Below are 23,696 nucleotides of genomic sequence, written 5' to 3' on the forward strand. Positions count from 1 at the left end.
TTCTTGTGTGAAATTCAACGATGACCTTCTAAAGACTGCCTGCATTTCCCCACTGCCACGCCAGGAACTGCATGATCACATGGCCACTTCAAGTACAAGTATCAGGAAAAAAATGTTGTACGATTTTGATGCGAACAATAAGTTTTTCTACATATAGTAAGTCGATTTCCGAGAGAGAAAAAAAGTCATAACATTAGTAGAAAGTATTTAAATGTCCAAGCTAAAGTGTTGATATCACACGCTCCTTAATCAGATTCCAAAACAAAACTAGTTGGGCGCGTGATTGGCTGACGTGTAGATGTACTTTTACCGATCCGTATTTCAAAGGCTATTACTACTGTGAGCAATTTACATTACTTCTATCCAGCTCCGATCTCACCTTTTACGTGGCCAAAACCTGCTATGATATTTTATGGAAGCGCCGATCTATTTTATATTCATGATGTATATATTGTATGTATACTCATTTTAGTATATAAGTTGGTTTTATGATTATATCGTCTCTCATAAGTCGTTTTACGACTGGCCGTAAGTTTTAAGCATGTTTTGATTTATATGTGTACTGTACAATGTACCTTATGGTTGAGACGCAAATAAATTATTGTCTGTCTTGTCTGTCTGTCTGTCTGTCTGTCTGTAGATTTGATGCAACGTCTGTCTACTATAAAATCTGTCTAAGCAGATCTACGGACTTTGCATCCTCTAGCGAGTCGTGCAATACATACATCACCAGAGATAAAAGATAGGTTGGCTTAGACTGTCCCTTTGTCATTCAGTGTACAGTTCGCATTACGTGAGGATATGAATGCGTTCGTGTGTCACCGCGTACACATACCACGTCTCTCCTCAAATAGAAGATGCCGTTACTCCTCACGATCGTCTCAACCTACGTCTGCACCGTAGACTAAATCTAGCTATGTGTACTGGAGGTGTGTTATATTACCTACGAGGCAATACAAGACATTGTTGTTGCAAAGCAGAAAACCGGCGACAACTACCTGTTTTCTCATGTTGCAAAAGAATAGCATGAAGCGGTAAAAACAATGGATTGTTGTTAAACCGTTTCTTAATATAAGGGAAAATAGATGAATCATGCAATGGTTACATGAACAATATGAAGGTTAATGTTTTACAGGGTTCTTCCACCCATCTTTTGATCAGTATGTTGTAGGCCAAAAAAGAGAGATGATAATTATATTTTGGACCCCTCCCTTTTACAAATGCTGGACCAGCCCTTGCAGTCAGACACGCTGACACACACAGATACACGCAGGCACGCACACAAGGGAGCTTACTGATTATAAAAGTCGATTTTTCACCCTTGCCGAACTGAGCTGGAATTTCATGCCTGCACCGTAGCGCCACCAGTGGGTTTCACTTACTTACTTTACTTAGCTAGTTTTGGGTTTTAACGCGGGCTTTCCGACATATGCGTATTTCGTGGGTTTTACGAGTACTGTCCCTTTTATGTCCCTCCTCTTGACCAATCAGATTCCGCATATCATATTACTTGCTTTTGCTAAAAATAATGGCGGCGCCCATTCACGACGATCTGATCGATAATCAAGATCTACATTGTAATAAAACGTGTCATACTTCGCGAAGTGCATCAAATCACTTGCGCATGTTGATTAAAAACATAAAACGATTTGAAAAATATCTGTCGACGCCCAGTTGACGGTACACATGTTTTGCAAATCCTGCAATCAACCGAAATCTGCACGGCAGTCGCCATGCTGTTTACGAACCGGATGTCGATTTAGTCATGCGATTTGATTGGACTGTGCATAGACTCGTCTTGCCAGTCAAAATATAAGTAAGAAATTCCAGCCTAGTTGGACAAGGGGGGAAACTGGACATCTGTAGTCAGTTAACATCCTTGCCTCGGAAAGATGGAGTTAAGGATTGGGTGTTGTTATAACAGTGCCAAAATCATTATATTTTTCTTCAAGTTTTATCAAAATCAAATATATTCTACTACCTTAAGTTTCACATTCCCAAGCCAGTAAACGCTTTATTGTTTACAGGACTTGTATCATAATACGTAACGCTTGGAGATGCAAGCTGTCGAAACCAGTCAAACGAGCTGGCAGATGATAAATCAGCTAGCGCTATTGAAATTCTAGACCCGGCTGACCAGATTCAGACACAGCCGATCAGCCTATAAACAATTAACTAAGCAAGTCAGCACATCAAAACTTGCATAATTTGACCAACATGTGAGAAGCCATTGTTATCATTTGAAATTCCAGACCCGGCTGACCAGTTTCAAACACAGCCGACCAGCCAATAAACAATTAACTTAGCAAGTCAGCACATCAAAATTTGCATAATTTGACCACCATGTGGGAAGCCATTGTTATCAATTCCAAACTGGACAGATGGGTAGTGACATGCTTTCAAACGTGGACTGGAGGTCTCGGGTATAAATGCAGGGGTATCTTGGCATTGAGTCATTCCTGCATTTCGCCTGAGAACCTCTCTGTCTGTTTTTGAAGGTTAGTTACTTTTACTTATTACTTTGTCATTTGTGTTTAATTTGCTGTAAATAATTTTAAGTTCGTTACACTGCTGGTACAATGAACTTATGTTACAGTTAATCAAAACGTATGGTTCGAAATCTACGATTTTGCTGCTATATGTTAATTTCATCCAGTTCAACTGGACATCAAATACTATACTGAATAATAGAGAATAATAGAGAGTCCCGGATAAAATAATGGCGTTAGTATTCCAGTCGTTTAAGTATCAATCTAACATATCACGCGAGGAAGTCGTGGATGCTTATTAAACATTATGTTCAACATGTATAACGTTTTCCGTATCAAGTGACTTGGTGGTCAACGTGTTCTATTATCTGCAGTTATATTTTTGTCTTGTTATTCGTCTCATTGTTTGTATTTTCACGGAAAACATTTCGTGGTTCAATATTATGAATAGCATAGCATCGGCAGCTAAATGTAGGTATTTAAAGATAACCAGTCTGTGACCGTATATGTCTAGAATACAATACACGAAAAGTAAGACTGTTTCTGTAGCTAAATACGCACAGACTCGGCAATGTCTTTAAACTATTCATCATATAAGTGCATCCGCACTATCATGAGGCGCCGGTAGAATTTGTGTTTCATGATGTAGAATAGTCTATAAAGACACAGGCAATTCAGTGGTAGTCTCGTAGATAAGAGTTACAATACAATATCCAGCATTTCTTTTATAAACTCTTTCTCGTGTTATAAGTTATTTACTTATAATTGGTAAACGTCAGAAGTTTTTGATTAGTGTTAAAATGTTTAATCCTCATTATCTTGTAGTAAGTATCGGCAGTTACCTCGTTATAGTAAAGGTTACGGTTCGGCGCACGCTCGGCCGTCAGCCATTGTTCACGTGGTGCACGTACCGTGACGCCGGCTTAAGCCCCTCTGTACCGCAGTTACCCTGGTTACAGCAACTATGTTATCACTGTTATATTTTAACAAGGCACCAGTAATGTACTTTACTTATTTATAAATTAAATTCAATTTTGAAAAAAATTAAGTTTAAGAATATTCGAAATAAATTATTAAGTGAAGGTATTTTACTATACTGTAATGATGAACTCATTGTACAAGAAGAGTATTGTAAGATCATCCTTATGTCCATATTTTAACTGAATTTATGAGTGATGTACGTTATGAACATGATTGACATTCATGATAACTGAGCACAATGTTATAAGTGACCATGGCGCTTATAATATGGTACCTTAATGAGTCCACGGTAAAAATAACCCATTATCATTTCTTAACTATTAATTTCAATATAAATACTTTACTAGTTAATTGCTCATTATTATGTCTTAACTATGAAATGGGATACTGAGATGCTATTGAAAGGATGTTTGTTGCCTTATGATGTCATATATAATAAAGATTCCTGCATTTCGCCTGAGGACCTCTCTGTCTGTTTTTGTAGGCGTGCAGATCCCGGAGTTAATTCCCCGCAAAAATTCTAGGTCCATGAGAACAGACTGTTTCATTGTGAAGAGTTACATACATTGTGAAATTGGAGTATTATACAAACAAACCCAACACGTTCCAGTATCTTGAACGTGCTGAGGGTCAAATTGATAACGCGCTTCGGACATAGTCCAGGAATGATATCTCTTGTTGTTCTGGTTATATTAGATAGAGTTAGGCGAACGCATCTAAGATGTTTTCCCTTTTATCCGTATTGATAGCGTCACTAATGTTCACAAAACAGCTGTATCGCCATTTTAGTCCGTGAATACGACTATCTGCCCTAACTTGGAAGAGTTATAAATACGGACGACAGTCAGGAAAAAGGACAAAATTTTACAAATGTTTTATCACGTTACGTACCACTACCACATATTAAGGATTGAAAATTGAGAAATAAGGGATTATTATCACTAACGGACCATGTTCTGAGCTAGTACCTTAAACATGCCAAGTGTCAAATCGATAACGCACATCGGACATAATCCAGGGCCAGTATCTCTCAATGGGCTGGTCATTTGAGTTAGGCAAACAAATTTAAGTCATTAATACCTTTATCTACAGTTGTTTATCATCCACCCTTATCAAATCACACGTACCACGTATACATTCGTGGCACACTACAAATGGTGAGCTATTATTCTTCATGCTCAACTACACTTATAAGCACCTTTATCATCAAAGCCTCGATCAAACTAAATTATATAATTCTGAACAAAAGTTCACAATAACAACTGAATCAGAAAATGAGATTATCTGTAGTGCCTATAATAAGTATAAATACAGACGATATACAGTCACACAACACTCTGTGTGGGAATGAGGCAGTTAGTATTCTCTAGTAAAAAACAAGTCAAAAAGATAATGGCTGAAATTTAATTAAAAAAACAACCCAAACAAACCAGAAACACAAACCCTCTTTACGCCCATGCATACATCACTCAAATTAACATTTCTATATATTTACCGAATGTGTGAATGTTTAACCACTTTGTTTCACAAAATGGTATCAACTTGCCGTTAATAGATGTTCTCTCTAATGTTATCAAAGCAATCTCCTGACTGGAGTCGTATGGACGTCTTCGTCCAACAACCATACCATGTCAACCTCCTAAATGTTACGCAGTTCCAAGTTAATCGATAGGTGTATGTGGACGATCCGAGAACAACTGTTACCCTCTCTTCATACCCTTCTCCTCCACAGAATCCTGGCAACACAATACAAATAATATCAACAGAATACTAACACTTTTGCAATGAATTGAAATGAAACTATATACCATACTTACAATTTGACTGAAATTATTAAAATACATTAATCCTTGAATATCCTAGAATGTTCATATCACATTTTACAGTCATGTTCACGATATAGCAGTTCACAACGTCACAGTTAGGATTCACTTTTCACGATGTCAGTGTTCACGACGACGTCAGCTCACGGCGTCAGTACATGAAGTCATATTAACTGAAGTCGTAATCCCGGATCACAGTTCACATTTGACCACTCCAGGCCAGTGGAGAAATCTTGTCTGTTGGTCCGGTAATCACTGATTGTCCACCACACGCACATGTCCATGCCGTCCTGGGTATGTCTTGACAATTCTTTTAAGTGGCCACTGTCTCCGTGGAGTGTCAGGAGATATCACCAGAACAACATCATTGACACACAGATCCCTGCCATTTCCGTCTTGGGTTCAGATTTGGGAGCCATCCCTTCATCCAGCGCTTCCGAAAGTGCCTCATCAGTTCCTGAATACATCTCCAGCGCTTTCTTGTGTGGCAGTCTGAAGTGCCTTCGGATTCTGGAGTCTGGCCGTGAAGGAAGTGATTCGGAGTCCATGGAAACGCATATTGGGGATGAGTTGACTGATATGTGAGAGGGCGCGAGTTGATCAACGCTTCAGCTCCAGTAAATATTGTTTCCAGTTCTTCGTCTGTGAAGTCACCATTCCCCAGGATAGCGAAGATAGCAATTTAGCCGATTTTACCATTGTCTCGAATACCCCTTCAAAATGTGGTGAGTATGAAGGGTGGAAGTACCATTTGACACGGAAGTCACATCTGACCTTTTTTGTGCCTGTTCATCTACATCATTAGTTTCATCTTCAAGATGACTAATCTCTTGTTCAGTTGAAGTGATATTTTCACCTTGCTGATTCTTTGCATAAGCCAAAGAGAGTTTTGACATAACATCGATTGCGTTCACCCGAATTTCATTCACTTAATGTTTGCCATCGCTCATGTCTATTCGAGATGGTTGGTCGGGAGATTTTTGTAAGCTGTACAACTTGTTTTGGGCTTTTCTGAAGGTTGACTTAACACTCTTTTTTTGTTGTTTCAGTTTAAAAATGTTCTCCAGTTTTAGCAGAGACCCGTTTGTTTCTTGGTACAGAGACTCGTCGATCTTTACAGAGCCTTCCTCCTGTATATAAGACACAATTAACTGACTTGCCGCTTGAAACCGCGCTCTGGTTCCATGTGGGAATGAGGCAGTTCGTATTCCCCATTAAATAAAAAGGTCAAAACGATAATGGCTGAAATTCAATTTCGCTAAACAATACAAAAGAAACACAAAACTTTCTTTACACCAATGAATAAATCACCCAAATTACACTTTTTTCTATATATTCACCGACAGTGTGAATAAATAACCACTTTGTATCATAAAATGGTGTTAACTTCCTGATACTGAGAGTTCTCTCTAGTCTTATCAAAATCTCCTGACTGGAGTCCAATGGACGTCTTCGTCCCACAACGATAATCTCAAAGACAAACCACGAACAACTGTTTCCTTCTGTTCACTGTCGCTGAATAATAAACTGACGGTTTATTCAATAGGGTAAGAAACGTTACTCCCTTGTACAATGTTAAATCTTAATTATATTCCATTATACTTGGCAATACCTGCATCTTTATTTTGTAATTTAAAATGTCACACTTTTGTATATATTTTAAATACTCCCATTGTAATTCTAGTGTAAATATATTGTATCAATTTCTATTTAATTTAAAATGACACACTTTTCTTTATATTTTAAATATTCCAATTGTATTTTAGTGTAAATATATTATATCAATTTCTATTATAACTTTATGACGTTGTTTACCTTGGAATATGTATTGTGACTGAACTAGAATGTATCTTGCGTGAATGCCCACTCGGGTAATGTATTAGTTAGAGTGTGTCCGGCATACAGTATACAAACATATGTAAACTCTTGTATTACGTTGTTTACCTTTGATTGTGTATCGTGACTAATGTTACATGAATGTTGTGTAATGATTCTAATTCATGTTCATCCGATGTTCTTCGCATATATTTACTTCTATAACTGATTGTAAACATTATCTAATAATTGATTGTGAGCTTTCTATTGTTGACTGATGATATATACGACTCCGTGGCTGTCTAATTAACTGACTGTTTCTTCACTCAGGTCTTGCGTTGTTGTGTGTGTTGGTCGTGTACAGTAATATCTTTGCTAAGCGAGCTGATTTCCCGACTCTCGTGTTAATATATAGATTGTTAGACTAGGGTTGTAGAAAAGGTAATGACTACACAGCAATCGGTAGCCACATACGGGAGAACGTTTCACGGCTAATGCCAGGGTAGCAGTAGAGAAGACCCTACCAGTTGACCTCTATGAACATGCATGAATGGAACAGTCCCTTGGGTCATGGGAATGGTGTACACACATTAAAAAAGAACGTTTGCCTAGAGCTCATATTTACATATATATGTAAAAAAAGGTAAAGAAGCGCATATCTAGATTGTTGGTATGGGAAGTAACACACATTTACACTTATAGTGAGATATGACATAAAGGAAACATGGCAATATTGGGTACTTGTCGGTACACTGATCCAGACCACAATATTCATTTAATCGTCTCTTACTACCAGCATAGGCTGCTGGGGGCCTAGTCTAACCTTGAATATCACGGAATGCATGGATAAACAGTGATTCGTTACTGAAGCAAGCAGCTAGATCTCCATCGCTGGTTAGGCCCCACTTTGCGTGCTTGACACACTGACGTCTTAGTTGACGATGTTGTTGCGTCAAAACAACAACCGTCACTGGCTAGTGATCGTCTAGCTCTGAGACTCTCATAAATGCGGTTCGTGCAGTCAGGTCCGATATCCTCTAAAAATACTGGAATTACTGCTGCAGTAGAGGATATTGCAGAGGGACCTCAGTTTCAAATGACGTAATAGACGATTCCGGGCACCCGTTCTAACACGGGATCAGCTTAACCCGGGTCGGTCACGTGACGTGATCATATGCTGTTGGCACAGACACCGAAGACAAGAGATGGTATCTGAGACACATGAAACACCATGCCTGCAGCCGACTGCGCTTCTGTTTTCAACTCGTGGAATGACTCAGCTTGTAACAACTGTCTTTCATATATATCGCCTTTGCGTTATTTCTTTTCTTTAGGACTGTATGACATACATGTAGAATGGATGATTGTATGTCCTTCAGGAAGTCAGCAGCTCGACGTGTTAAGTGTCAACTGATAAACCATGTGGGTTTACTGTGCACGTGCTCTGTCAACCTATAATGCTGTATGAACTTTGTCAATTCATGAAGACTGCCGTCCTGTCCAAACTACAACGTCTGCGATGGTAAAACATATTCTGTACAACAACGGGTTGTTTCTATTACCACACTGAACCCATCTGTCCACTTTTCGTTCGCTCCGTCATCTGACCCACGCCCCAAGAGCTAAGGCACAGGGTAGCATCGCAGTGGTGCACTCGTCATCCACGGCTATAGGAAATAGTTAATTACAGGAGTTGCCCTGTAAACAGCAAAGCATGAACCTACCACTGTGGCAGCATACCAAGCACACTACCGGGAGACGATCACCACAGGACATTCCACAACATGTGTATGCGAGGAGGTTACTCCTAGCCCCCACCATTTCAGTTATTGGAAAGAAAAAGATATGAATTCGTTTACTTTTTTAAATCTTACTTTATTTCCTATTACTGTATACATCGTGTAATTCCCTAAAATAAGCATTACATATTACAATACATAGTGAGTGAGTGAGTGAGTATGGTTTTACGCCGCTTTTAGCAATATTCCAGCAATATCACGGCGGGGGACACCAGAAATGGGCTTCACACATTACAATACATAGGTATGTTGATACTTGATATGAGTTTTCTATTCATTATAACATTTCTACGAACCAGGTCGATTTGTCATGATATTTCTTATGAGTGGTGATTCTTAAAACTCAGGCATGCTAAACATTGATATCTTTACATAGTGTATGGACTAATGGCCAGAAAGTAAAGAGCTGTGTCCGGTTACAATTTGAATGAGCAATGGTTTTAGTTGCTTCGTAGCAGTTAAGTATTTCTCTTTGAATCTGCTATAAAAACGTATTAATTCATTCCTACTTTGTAAATTAAAGTTATCCTCTTGAAACCATCCTATTGTTATAAGTTTAAACTGTGCCTAAAAAAACATTAGAGCAATTACATTAGTAACAAAATTGTAACAAATTAAACCGTTCATAGATGCAATGATGTAGTTACATTTTACATTAAGCTTGGAGACATAATTATTAGATAGAAAGGAATTAATAGAGAAATGACATTTCATATTTATCATCAGAATGTTTCCGGACATTTCATAGTTATCAGTGGATTGTTTCAGCATTGTCGGCGATTAGTTAATGAATCATGAATGAGCTAAGATACTTTTCATTTGTAAAATCAGGAAGTGAGTTACAAAATCAATAGAAACAAGCTCAATCTGGCACGTAGGTTTCAGTATTTTTCCGAGTACGACATGAGTTCATGGTCAGATCTAACTTTTAACGAATCAAAAAGAGGCATTGTTACATGTGACAAAGAAAGATTAGACTCGACCCCTTTGAAAAGATACGTTCAGCACTAGCGGTTTTGGCAGTGCCCGAGGCAGATCAAGACCACTCTGTTTGTCCAGTCTATATAGCTATGATGAGTCCAGCCTATCTTTTGTAGAAGTTGTACTTGATGGACTGGAGCGTTAGTGAAGGTATGTGAGAATAACCCATATTTTGTGTTTACTCCTGGTGAGTGCACGGGTTTGTACATGAATGTTGACGGAGACAGTTCGGAGTAAGAGTTGACAGACCAATCACTCCTTGACTAAGATGACTCGATTCGGACCAAGCGAGTTGCTTAGTCATGGCTTACCTTGCCTATGACGATACGGAACGACAATAAAATAGGTTACTGTAGTTGGGCTCAGTTAATCCCAAGCGCAGTTAGGACACTATCCACAGAATCTATCATCACCCTCACCACCGCCTACATCGAAATACAAAAGTTCACCATCGAAATACAGGGGGAACAGGTTAGGACAACCATTCTATGAGAAAATACTTCGCTAATCCCTCCGCCAGTATCTACCCGAAGCCCGCACTGTCCCGTGAAGGCCGTGCGTCGTCAGTTACACCCTGCACAGGGTCATGTGTCCGAACCTCATAGAGAAAACACTTTATGTTTCTTAGAATAGTTCAGCGAAGAAATATTTCAAGTTGCGTCGTAACTACTTGACCACGAACAATAGGCAGTGTAGTAATGTTTACCGAGCGTGTTTGATACTGCTCGGTAAACAAGGCAATTAACACCTTACTGCCCATTGTCCTGGTGTCAGGGATGGCATGTGACTTGTAATGTCCATTGGTGTATTTATTCACCCATAACGCTGGACTATGCGTGAAGATGATCTGATGCAGTGATATTCTAAATACATGTATTTGTCGCCCATCCCCTTCTTTCCATGCATGACTGAATAGTGTTACAACTGTTGTTGGTCGCGCGAAGTGTTTAACCGAATGGATATATATAAGCGAAATGTTTTAAAATGATCAAACTCTTTTCAACTGGGTTGTCAAGATTGCAGACGCTACCCAGTGTTGACGCTAGGGCTGCTCATTGTACCGGCGGGTTAAAACTATTTGCTCAGCTCCCCACCCATTGAAGTCTGTCTGGATACAGGCAGTTCTCCGAGTGCACAGTGACTGCCTTAATGTATCTTAACCTGCATTGATAAAGAGATCTGGCTTTTGTTGGTTATGAGGGATTTCTCGAGTAGATTATGTGACAGTTCCCTTTCACCAATGGGTCGCATCTCCGGTCGATTGAAAAGCGCCATAATAGAGGTTCGCACGCAAGGGTTTCAAACTTCTCATTCATCAGCGTTAATGCTAAGTGCGTAGTGCGTCAGCACTTTCTTATGTTGAAACTGATTTCCGTACTTTGTTCTAGCTTTATCGAGGGTTCTTTGCATAAAAACAAAGGTGTCCTTAACCGTTTTGACATCTGACGTCTTACATAAATTTACCTTGTTGTTTAACGCCACACTCAGCAATATTCCAGCTATATTACGGCGGTCTGTAAATAATCGAGTCTGGACCAGACAGTGATTGGCATCATGAGCATTCACGCAAGTGGGATACGATGACATGCATCAACCAAGTCAGCGAGCCGGACCACCTATTGCGACAAGCGTTGGTTGTTATCAAACATTGTGGTGGGCTGACAAGGCATTGACCTCTCACCTACTTCTACAGGCCGTATTTGTCAACCAATAACGTGTATATTGTATTTTAACATAATGTTTTAAACAGCCCTTTGTTACCGGGCCGTAAAACTTCTTATGTCACGGTCTAGTATCCACACTGCCGCTCGTAGGAAACGTCCTGAGGTGAGCTGGAGCTGAGCTGGAAGGTCCGCTCAACGCTGTGTTGTCAGAGCAGGTATTCCGCTCATTGTGCAATTGTTGTTTATTGTTTACATGTTGTGCATAAATCATTCCGCCAATAAGGCTTTTTTCATCAGTGATATCGATTTTGTCCTTTATTCCCCCAAGAGCTACTTTCCCGTCAACATCCGCGTTGACAATGGCATCTATCTGTCATGGCACACTCCCCGCTGGCTATCTGAAACAAAAGAGGTCATCTACACCGACCCCGTGGAGTCTGACCACGACATTCAAGCTTATATAGATGAATCAAACAATCTCCAAACCCAACCCAAAATCATCTACAAAAACACTAGAAAAAACACAAGGTCCCCCAACAAACACCTCCAGTATCATCCGGACTTTCAAAGGTACCAATCTTTCTGACAATATCCTTTTTGGATCAAGCGCCATAGACATCCAACCAACTCACTGACAACAAACGCACTGATCCCTTCTAAGACATATGCAAAGCCGCTATTTCAAATTTCTAAACCCCTAAATTCCAAAATTATCATTTACATACTATCCACTATAATTTCATGGGCAACCCATGTGGCAAAAATATGTTATACTTAAGAAAACAAATAAATTCTAGCACTTCCGCAAAACCATACGAAACACTACATACACTAAGTACCCCCCAAAAAAAACAACAACAACAACAAACAAACAAACAAACAAAAGAAAACAAAAGACAAAAAACAAAACCACCCTTCAGCCAGCCCCTCCCCGAGCACACAACCACCCATTCCCCTTCACTATAAAACTTTACATTTTGTTTGGTGGCTACCTTAAAATGTCTCATTATAAGGACTTAATGTTTTCCAATTCTCCAATCCTTGTAGTAGGAGCCACCCCTATTATCACGTTTACATTATTACTTTATTCTTGTTTGATGACATCCCTGGTCATTGGAGCACAGCTCCGTGACACCCTTATCACCACTCCCATTGCTACTCGATAACTATGTCCCCATTCCTACATATGTATGCTTTGTTTGTTTGGTTTATTTTTATTTTTTTTAAGTGTTGATTCCCCAATGGTAATCTGTACATAGAAAAACTTAGTGTGAAACCAACAAATAACCAACATGTGGTATACAATCAACAAAGGTATTACAAAATTAACTAGGTTTACAAATCAACAGATTAGTGTACAGCAGTTACATTGCCAGTAGTATACAGTAGAACAGTAGTATAATATTCAATGACAGTATAAGATATGATGGTAGTGATCAGTATGAAATACAAAAATACAGCAGTGATAGCAAAAGTCAGTAATAATAATATATCTTCCTATCCACGACAATGGTCAAGCTCCCAGATGGGCTAGGCAGGGAATGATGAGCGATCCTCACATGAAATGCGTGAGAGATTCCTAAACGCACTCTTGTCTCCTTATATACATCCTACCTAACTACCGGAAGGTTCTACACCATGCCCCTCACCAGTCTAGCGCCACTAGAACGATAAAACAGTTTCCATAACATAATATCACCGTCCGCAGTATAGTTTTTACATGACACTAGCATCTAAATATAGTATCTTCCCGACGACTGATCACTGTCCAAACACAATGCAAAAGCGCCTACCGAATCTCAACAGAAACAATGTAAGACAGTTACAATCACTGTTAAACAATAAAATACACTGCCATTTAACAGTTCCTGTTTGTTGTTTAACACCACACTGGGCAATAATCCACCATATGACTGCGGTCTGTAAATAATCGAGTCTTGACCAGACATGTGTATGCCGGTGACACTGTTACCGTGAAATTTGTATAGTCCTATACAGAATGCCAGATGCTGTATACATTGCTTTAGATAGATTATCGATTTTAGTTGGATCGAACTGCACTTGCGTCGCTAGGCCAAGGGGGGGGGGGGTATTTTTTTAGCGATATGATGCCATCGGCGAACGTTCTCTGCAACGATCGGGAATGTTTTTCTTTTCCAATAGTAACACCATTGGCGAATGTCTGCCAAAAATCCCGACTGGTAAAAGAACAGTTTTCTTCACAGAACTCAAGATCAAGCTCAACAGTATCAAGGTCAATCTAGAGCGTCTGCATTGATCGCACCAACAATTTTATGAGAACACAAGTTATTCTGACCACGCAATCTAGCAAAAAACAATGTTTACAACTAAGGTTAAAAAGACAAGTGACACTTAATTAATTAAATAGGACCTTGTCATGGCGACTGAACTATATCACATTTAATCAACTGTCGAGCGCTGGCCGTTGATAGCAAGCCTCTGTAATCTAAGGAAAATGAAAGTTATACCCCCACCTGTGAGAAACAATCTTGAATGGTGGAACCTGTAGGTCGTAGTGTTCTGGTCAGGAAACAAATATTAAGATGGATAACCGAATATATAATTCATTTGGAGGCTGAAATAAATGTATATGTAAATGTAAATGTATATACTCGTATATTAACTATCAAAGTCCAGAGTGTATCTACTTCAAATATATTCCTAGTACGGTGGCCTCACTGTGTTTGCTGGTGATCCATGGCTCGCTTTTGTCGTGTTATGCATAGTCCTATCTTTGGTTTGTTGCTAGTTTTAAATACAGCACAGTGAGAGCTGTTTTACTGTTCTTTGTCGAAAGAGTTTATATTCTACATGTATCGTTGCTCTAAGGCTGGAACATAACAAGTGCGATGTAAACTTTTAATTCACTCACTTTTACAAATATAGAGGCCTTGGGTGTATCTCATTTAAGGATTGAAGTTGTATTTGTTGATGAAGACAGTACCTCACGTGAGCAAATTTACCATGAAGCGCTTCGCGCATCATTGAATTTGCTCACGTGTGTAGAAAATGGCGGCTACGGAAATGTCACCCACTTGAAATGAGCACCTAGAAAAAGTTGGCGTTGGAAAAAAATCCAGAACCGGCTGATGCTGAAAATGGATTGATATTAACGTTCTGTGAACTTTGGCTGTGTATTTGAGTCATACCACGGCTGCTTGTGACGGGGATTACCGCATGAGGAGGCGCGGTTGGATTTCCCGATATAATACACGACAGTGTGATTCCTTTTGGTAAGTCGAATATTCTCTGTTATAGATTTGAATGGACGCTTCATTTCGACATATATATGACCTGTCTGGCCTCAAAGCCTGCAAGGGGGCACGGGTGGCCCAGTCGTCTAAGGCGCCGCGATTCGCTTCGCAGTGTTCGTCCCTTGGGCATGCCAGAAATCTAAGATTGTGGGTTCGAATCCTGGTTCCCCCAGATTATTTTTCTAGGTTTGTCAGCACTATACCCGTGCTCGTGGATTTCACCAAAGTGGTAAACGTCTGAGACCTGCATCACTTCGGGCTTTCCTCCCACATTTAGCCGACACGCAGCGATATGACTGGAATACGTTAAAAGCGGCGTTAAACCCAACTCATTCACTCACTCAAAGCCTGCATCATTCATAACCTAAACTGATGTCGTCAGTTGTCCCTTATGATTTTCAATGTTATTTTTTAGACATTGAGGATTTCCCCTAAAGTAGTTCTGTATGTCTCCGCTCGATTGACAACGTAATCACGTGACATACTGACGTTCATCGGGAAATGAACGACAGTCAGCTTGGTAGTGTTTGTCTAGGCGAGGTCACCCGCTACTGTCAATATACATATATACAGGTCAAGAGTGAATCTCGCACACACAACTATGAGGTTCAAAGAGTATCTCATACAAATATAGAGGCCCAATGAGTGTCGCATACAACAATCAGGCCCAGAGAGTATCTCACTCAAATGTGAAAGCCCAGAGAGTATCTCATTCCAAAATAAAGGCCCAGAGAGTATCTCATACAAATTTCGAGGCCCAATGAGTGTCGCATACAACTATCAGGTACAGAGAGTATATCACTCAAATGTGAAGGCCCAGAGTGTATCTCACTCAAATATGAAGGCTCAGAGAGTATTGCACTCAAAAAGGAAGGCCCAGAGAGTATTGCACTCAAATATGAAGGTCGAGAGAGTATCCCACTCAAATATGAAGGCCCAGAGAGTATCGCACTCAAATATGAAGGTCCAGAGAGTATCTCACTCAAATATAAAGGCCCAGAGAGTATCGCACCCAAATATGAAGGCCTAGAGAGTATCTCACTCAAATATGAAGGTCGAGAGAGTATCGCACTCAAATATGAAGGTCGAGAGAGTATCCCACTCAAATATGAAGGCCCAGAGAGTATCGCACTCAAATATGAATGCCTAGGGTTTGTCATGCTCCGTTTTTCTAGAAATCCGTGGATAATGAACCTTCCCGTATTTGTCTAGTTTAGATCAAGTACCTATTTTCTTTTGAGAGTCAAGTTACTCTTTTGGTCAAGTACCCGTTTTTATTGATAGTGAGCCTCGCTACTCTGTAGGTCATGTACCTTACAATTGATTTTGGAAGTGTGTCCTTGGCCATTCAAAGTGACTGAGTCTTGGGTTTTTAATCTTTAGCCTATACAGTTTGCTATTCAGGCACCCTTCGTAATTTCTTTTGTCCAAGAGACATATTTCAGGCATGGGCCCTCAGTGTTTATTTCCCGCTATTTGCACGAAGTTTCTCATATTACTGACATGTAAGTAGATTCGGCACACTGGCGTTATCACTACACATCATTGAAACTGGGCAATCCTAGTTTGCTTCTATTGTGTATATTAGGTATTTTATAGCATATCTGCCTTGATCTAGTGTTTAATCCAATTTGAGCTATGGACATCATCCCACAGGCGTAGGGTGTTATATTAAGATAAAATGCACATAAAAATCCTTTGAAAATTAGAACCAATGGCGACTACTTTCGTGATAGCTTCAACGCTGTAAGTGTGTTTTATTATATAACATGTTATACTGGTCTTATATTGCTCTTTCACACTGCCATGTTACACTACTGTTATACTGTTGTTTCCACACTGCCATGTTACACTAGTGTTATACTGTTGTTTCCACACTGCCATGTTATACTAGTGTTATACTGTTGTTTCCACACTGCCATGTTACACTAGTGTTATACTGTTGTTTCCACACTGCCATGTTACACTAGTGTTATACTGTTGTTTCCACACTGCCATGTTACACTAGTGTTATACTGTTGTTTCCACACTGCCATGTTACACTAGTGTTATACTGTTGTTTCCACACTGCCATGTTACACTAGTGTTATACTGTTGTTTCCACACTGCCATGTTACACTAGTGTTATACTGTTGTTTCCACACTGCCATGTTACACTAGTGTTATACTGTTGTTTCCACACTGCCATGTTACACTAGTGTTATACTGTTGTTTCCACACTGCCATGTTACACTAGTGTTATACTGTTGTTTCCACACTGCCATGTTACACTAGTGTTATACTGTTGTTTCCACACTGCCATGTTACACTAGTGTTATACTGTTGTTTCCACACTGCCATGTTACACTAGTGTTATACTGTTGTTTCCACACTGCCATGTTACACTAGTGTTATACTGTTGTTTCCACACTGCCATGTTACATTGGTGTTTCCACACTGCCTTGTTACATTGTTTTTTCCACACTGCCATGTTATACTGTTGTTTCCACACAACCATGTTACACGGGTGTCTCCACACTGCCATGTTACACGGGTGTCTCCACACTGCCATGTTATACTGTTGTTTCCACACTACCATGTTACACGGGTGTCTTCACACTGCCATGTTACATTGGTGTCTCCACACTGCCATGTTACACGGGTGTCTCCACACTACCATGTTACATTGTTGTTTCCACACTACCATGTTACACGGGTGTCTCCACACTGCCATGTTACATTGTTGTTTCCACACTACCATGTTATACGGGTGTCTTCACACTACCATGTTACACGGGTGTCTCCACACTGCCATGTTACATTGTTGTTTCCACACTACCATGTTACACGGGTGTCTCCACACTGCCATATTACACTTTTGTTTCCACACTACCATGTTACACGGGTGTCTCCACTTTGCCATGTAACATTGGTGTTTCCACACTGCCATGTTGTACTGTTGTTTCCACACTACCATGTTACACGGGTGTCTCCACACTGCCATGTTATACTGTTGTTTCCACACTGCCATGTTACACGGGTGTCTTCACACTGCCATGTTACATTGGTGTCTCCACACTGCCATGTTACACTGGTGTCTCCACACTGCCATGTAACATTGGTGTTTCCACACTGCCATGTTGTACTGTTGTTTCCACACTACCATGTTACACGGGTGTCTCCACACTGCCATGTTATACTGTTGTTTCCACACTGCCATGTTACACGGGTGTCTTCACACTGCCATGTTACATTGGTGTCTCCACACTGCCATGTTACACGGGTGTCTCCACACTGCCATGTTACACTGGTGTCTCCACACTGCCATGTTACACGGGTGTCTCCACACTGCCATGTTACACTGGTGTCTCCACACTGCCATGTTACACGGGTGTCTCCACACTACCATGTTACACTGGTGTCTCCACACTGCCATGTTATACTGTTGTTTCCACACTGCCATGTTACACGAGTGTCTTCACACTGCCATGTTATACTGTTGTTTCCACACTACCATGTTACACTGGTGTCTCCACACTGCCATGTTATACTGTTGTTTCCACACTGCCATGTTATCCTGTTGTTTCCACACTGCCATGTTACACGGGTGTCTTCACACTGCCATGTTATACTGTTGTTTCCACACTGCCATGTTACACGGGTGTCTCCACACTGCCATGTTACATTGGTGTCTCCTTACTGCCATGTTACACGGGTGTCTCCACCCTGCCATGTTATACCTATGTTCCACCGTGCCATGTTATACCTGTGTTTCACCCGCGCTATGTTTTACCTGTGTTGCCACTGTGCGACATTATACCTGTGTTCCCACCGTGCTATATTATACCTGTGTTTCCATGTGCCATGTTTTACCTGTGTTGCCACCGTGCTCTGTTATACCTGTGTTTCCACCGTGCCATGTTATACCTGTGTTTCCACCGTGCCACGTTATACCTGTGTTTCCACCATGCCATGTTATGCCTGTGTTTCCACCGCGCCATGTTTTGCCTGTGTTTCCACCGCGCCGTGTCATACATGTGTTTCCTCCATGTCATGTTATACCTGTGTTTCCACCGCGCCATGTTATACCTGTGTTTTCATCGCAGCCAGGTATACCTGTGTTTCCACCTTGCCATGTTAAACCTGTGTTTCCATCGTGCTCTATTATACCTGTGTTTCCACCTTGCCATGTTATACCCGTGTTTCCACCTTGCCATGTTATACCTGTGTTTCCACCTTGCCCTTTTATACCTGTGTTTCCACCATGCCCTGCTGTACCTGTGTTTCCACCTTGCCATGTTATACCCGTGTTTCCACCTTGCTTTGTTATATCTGTGGTTCCACCTCGCCATGTTATACCTGTGTTTCCACCGTGCCACGTTATACCTGTATTTCCACCGTGCCATGTTATACCTGTGCTTCCACCGCTCCATGTTATACCTGTGTTTCCACCGTGCCATGTTATGCCTGTGTTTCCACCGCACCATGTTTTGCCTGTGTTTCCACCGCGCCATGTTATACCTGTGTTTCCTCCATGTCATGTTATACCTGTGTTTCCACCGCGCCATGTTATACCTGTGTTTCCACCGTGCCACATTATACCTGTGTTTCTGTCGTGCCACGTAAGACCTGTATTTCCTACGTACCATGTTATGCCTGTGTTTCCACAGTGCCACGTTATACCCGTGTCTCCAAAGTACCCCGTTATACCTGTGTTTCCACTGTGCCATGTTATACCTGTGTTTCCAACGTGCCATGTTATACCTGTGTTTCCTCCTTGCCATGTTATACCTGTGTTTCCGCCTTGCCATGTTATACATGTGTTTCCACTGTGCTCTGGCCTACCTGTGTTTCCACCTTGCCATGTTATACCTGTGTTTCCACCTTGCCCTTTTATACCTGTGTTTCCACCGTGCCCTGCTGTACCTGTGTTTCCACTGTGCCATGTTATACCCGTGTTTCCACCTTGCCATGTTATACCTGTGTTTCCACTGTGCCATGTTATACCCGTGTTTCCACCTTGCCATGTTATACCCGTGTTTCCACTGTGCCATGTTATACCCGTGTTTCCACCTTGCCATGTTATACCTGTGTTTCCGCCTTGCCCTTTTATACCTGTGTTTCCACCGTGCCCTGCTGTACCTGTGTTTCCACTGTGCCATGTTATACCCATGTTTCCACCTTGCCATGTTATACCTGTGTTTCCGCCTTGCCCTTTTATACCTGTGTTTCCACCGTGCCCTGTTGTACCTGTGTTTCCACCTTGCCATGTTATACCCGTGTTTCCACCTTGCCATGTTATACCCGTGTTTCCACCTTGCCATGTTATACCTGTGTTTCCACCTTGCCCTTTTATACCTGTGTTTCCACCGTGCCCTGCTGTACCTGTGTTTCCACTGTGCCATGTTATACCCGTGTTTCCACCTTGCCATGTTATACCTGTGTTTCCGCCTTGCCCTTTTATACCTGTGTTTCCACCGTGCCCTGTTGTACCTGTGTTTCCACCTTGCCATGTTATACCCGTGTTTCCACCTTGCCATGTTATACCCGTGTTTCCACCTTGCCATGTTATACCTGTGTTTCCACCGTGCCCTTTTATACCTGTGTTTCCACCGTGCCCTGCTGTACCTGTGTTTCCACTGTGCCATGTTATACCCGTGTTTCCACCGTGTCCCATCATATAGACTATATAGCATTGGTCAGTTTAATCTGAGAATTGCTTTAACATAATGTGATGTGATGATTTGTGATCATTATGCGTTCTGACTTAAAAAATCAAGCAACTCTCACGCACGCTGCATATGCTACATAATTACATGACCGCTGAAAGGGCCTTATCTCCGACCTGCTCGACATCCTGTCTCCATTGTTTTCAAAACTATCTAACTCAATCGCGAAAGTCCATTAAATTGTCCACATTATCGATTAAAGGTGCGAGCGTTTGACACTAATTTGGAGCTGGGTTTAGTGTAAAACGGAGGCTGTGCTTGTGACTGACCCAAACAAATACTGAATATTTGAAATACACGAAACTACCCATGATACAATATTAGTATAACATAGAAATAACGTTAACAGGTTTCATATAGCAGAAAGTGTTATTTTGATTATTGATGTAAGGTCGCCTACAAATATTGCCGCTATTATCATAATAACCACCTATCGATAATATTCGACAAACAAGTAATTGTGCCAGTCAAGTCAATGCCATATTTGATCCTTCTTTAAAACGTTGATTACACAGTTATATATTCAAGTCTGCGAACTCCTTCAGAACTGTGTGAATATTTCCTCATTGTAAAGCTGGATATTTGATATTTCATAGCTGGTGATTGTACAGAAAATAGTTTCATTTTCACAATCTGGCTTCGAAAGTAGGACTCATATCTCATAAGCATGAAAACAGTTATGCAAGTTCCAGGAAATACGATAAATGTTATGATGTTCGAGTTACAGTGAGATTCCTTGGTTATTGTGTTATTGTTACTGTACAATAGAATTCCTCGCAACACCTTATAGCCTTTAATATTATTAAATTAATTTCCTTTCGTAGTTTATTACTTCATAATAAAAAAAAATAACCATAAATTTGAAAACCAGTTATTCTCATTTATTAGGTTTTTTTTCAAAACACCAACAGAATGTGTAGATACGATAAGATAGATACTATTTATTGCAATACATTCCATTGAAGAAGATAATTATTATGATGCTAATACTTCCAGGCTATCAAATTGGCATAATTGGTAGAAATCAGTACTTATGACACAAACAGTACAATCATGTATGAATAATAGCAAGTTTACAAGTGAATACAAAAGCAATGACCCACCAAAAAAACTGATATAATAAACCATGGACCTTCAGTAATTTGGGACTTTCAAATCCCATCAAAATATTTCCATTGGTACAGACTGTAGACAGTGGCTACGCTTGTCGTGAGAGGTTGCTAACGGGATCGGGTGACCAATTGCGTGGATCGATGCTCTTGATACCAATCACTGGACTGTCTGGTCCAGCCTCGATTATTTACAGATCGTCGTCATATAGCTGGAATATTGCTGAGTGCGGCGTTAAACAACAAAAATGTCAGGTGATATATATATATATATAAAGACACACACACTGTGTAGTACTAACAACGCGTGGCGGTGTTACGTTGATTAATGAACAATTTACATACTCGTATATGCAAGAGGCCGACGTATGGTTCTCAGTAGGAAGTGACAACTTGGAGACGATGGCTTGTGGTATATACAGTTCTACTTTATACATGTTGATATATACATACAAAAGACACTATGTGTCAGGTCAGCACATGGTGGTAGTGGTTGTTGTCTACGTGACCCGGAGCACCCAGCCTAACCCTAGCTAGGCTAAGGGTAAGGCCTTTCTTTTTTCCTCCTCTCTGGACCAAGGCTTATATAGCCAAGGTCACCTGACATTTAGTAAGTAATAAATATAAATGTAAACAGTAAATCATCAGTGACATACTTGCACATCCTGTTCAGGATGGCAGACGGTCGATGTACACAAAAAATGGGGATTAACAAATAGGATTAGCATCTAATAAATAACAGCAATTAAGTGTTTCAAGGCATATAAATGTCATGGCTCCAGGGTAATGAGCCTTTGCAATCAAATGTTCTTCAGACAATGGGTGTCGTAAATCAGTCACCATGACAGTACTCCAGTTGCTTTCCCCTAAATATAGCACATTTACCCGGATATTACTCCAGTTGCTGTCCACCCAGAGGGGGGAATATACAAACCACTGTTGTACGAGAACTTGAGACATAACACTTGTTGCCTACAGCCAACAACACTTCTCATGCGTATGTCATGAATGTGGAAATGACTTTTGAACAACCAGTTCCTCTTTGCAGCAGGACATACTTCACAAGCGACCTGTATGATGTAAATGACATCTTAGGGACCAGCTTCACCAGCTATGTATCCTTGGTACCATTCCCTTTGAAGCTCCTATTTCTTATTCTGTCTGTCTTTGCCTAAAATGCAGAAAAGGTTTTCATAGAACATTAACGAAAATGGTCAGCTAAAACTACATGTTCACACAAAAATCAATGGTCTGCTAAAACTACATGTTCACACAAAAATCAATGGTCTGCTAAAACTACATGTTCCCACAAAAATCAATGGTCTGCTAAAACTACATGTTCCCACAAAAATCAATAGTCTGCTAAAACTACATGTTCACACAAAAATCAATGGTCTGCTAAAACTACATGTTCACAAAAAATCAATGGTCTGCTGAAACTACATGTTCACACAAAAATCAATTCAGTGTTCAGTAATTGTAAAGAGTTGCTTTATTATGAGTATCTAACTTTTGCAGTTAAGTAATGTTTCACAAATTTGTATTCTCTTCATTCAATTTGCATAAACATACCTGGGTATTGAAAATTTTGGTTTCAGTTTTTGCCGAGTCTTGTGGTGTATCTGCATGGCTGCGCTATCTACCCCATGCTGTTATGGCTTTAAGGAGTTAGGAGTTAGTATGGACCTATGGTTTGGCACAGTCAGGTTTTAAGGGCGCCTGGACTCTGTTCATTCGTGAAGACATGCAGTCAGTAACGGTTGTCAGTCGTTTCTTGTTGACAGCTGGTAGTATATGCTCAATATCTTTTCTTGAAACTTTACAAGGACATCTTTCAAAGTGACTCGTGTCGTTCGTGTCTTTCATCCAGTGTATGTATGTATGTATGTATGTATGTATGTATGTATGTATGTATGTATGTATGTATGTATGTATGTATGTGGTGTATATAGGTATGTAAATGACGGTTTTATTATTTTTATTTTAACGCATGAACAGTATACAAATCCCACACTCCCCATCATGTTGGCATACCAGAAGATATTTGAGATG

This window comes from Haliotis cracherodii, unplaced genomic scaffold (genome assembly GCF_022045235.1).
Source record: "Haliotis cracherodii isolate W230 unplaced genomic scaffold, xgHalCrac1.p SCAF_1, whole genome shotgun sequence".
NCBI classification, from domain to species: Eukaryota; Metazoa; Mollusca; class Gastropoda; order Lepetellida; family Haliotidae; genus Haliotis; species Haliotis cracherodii.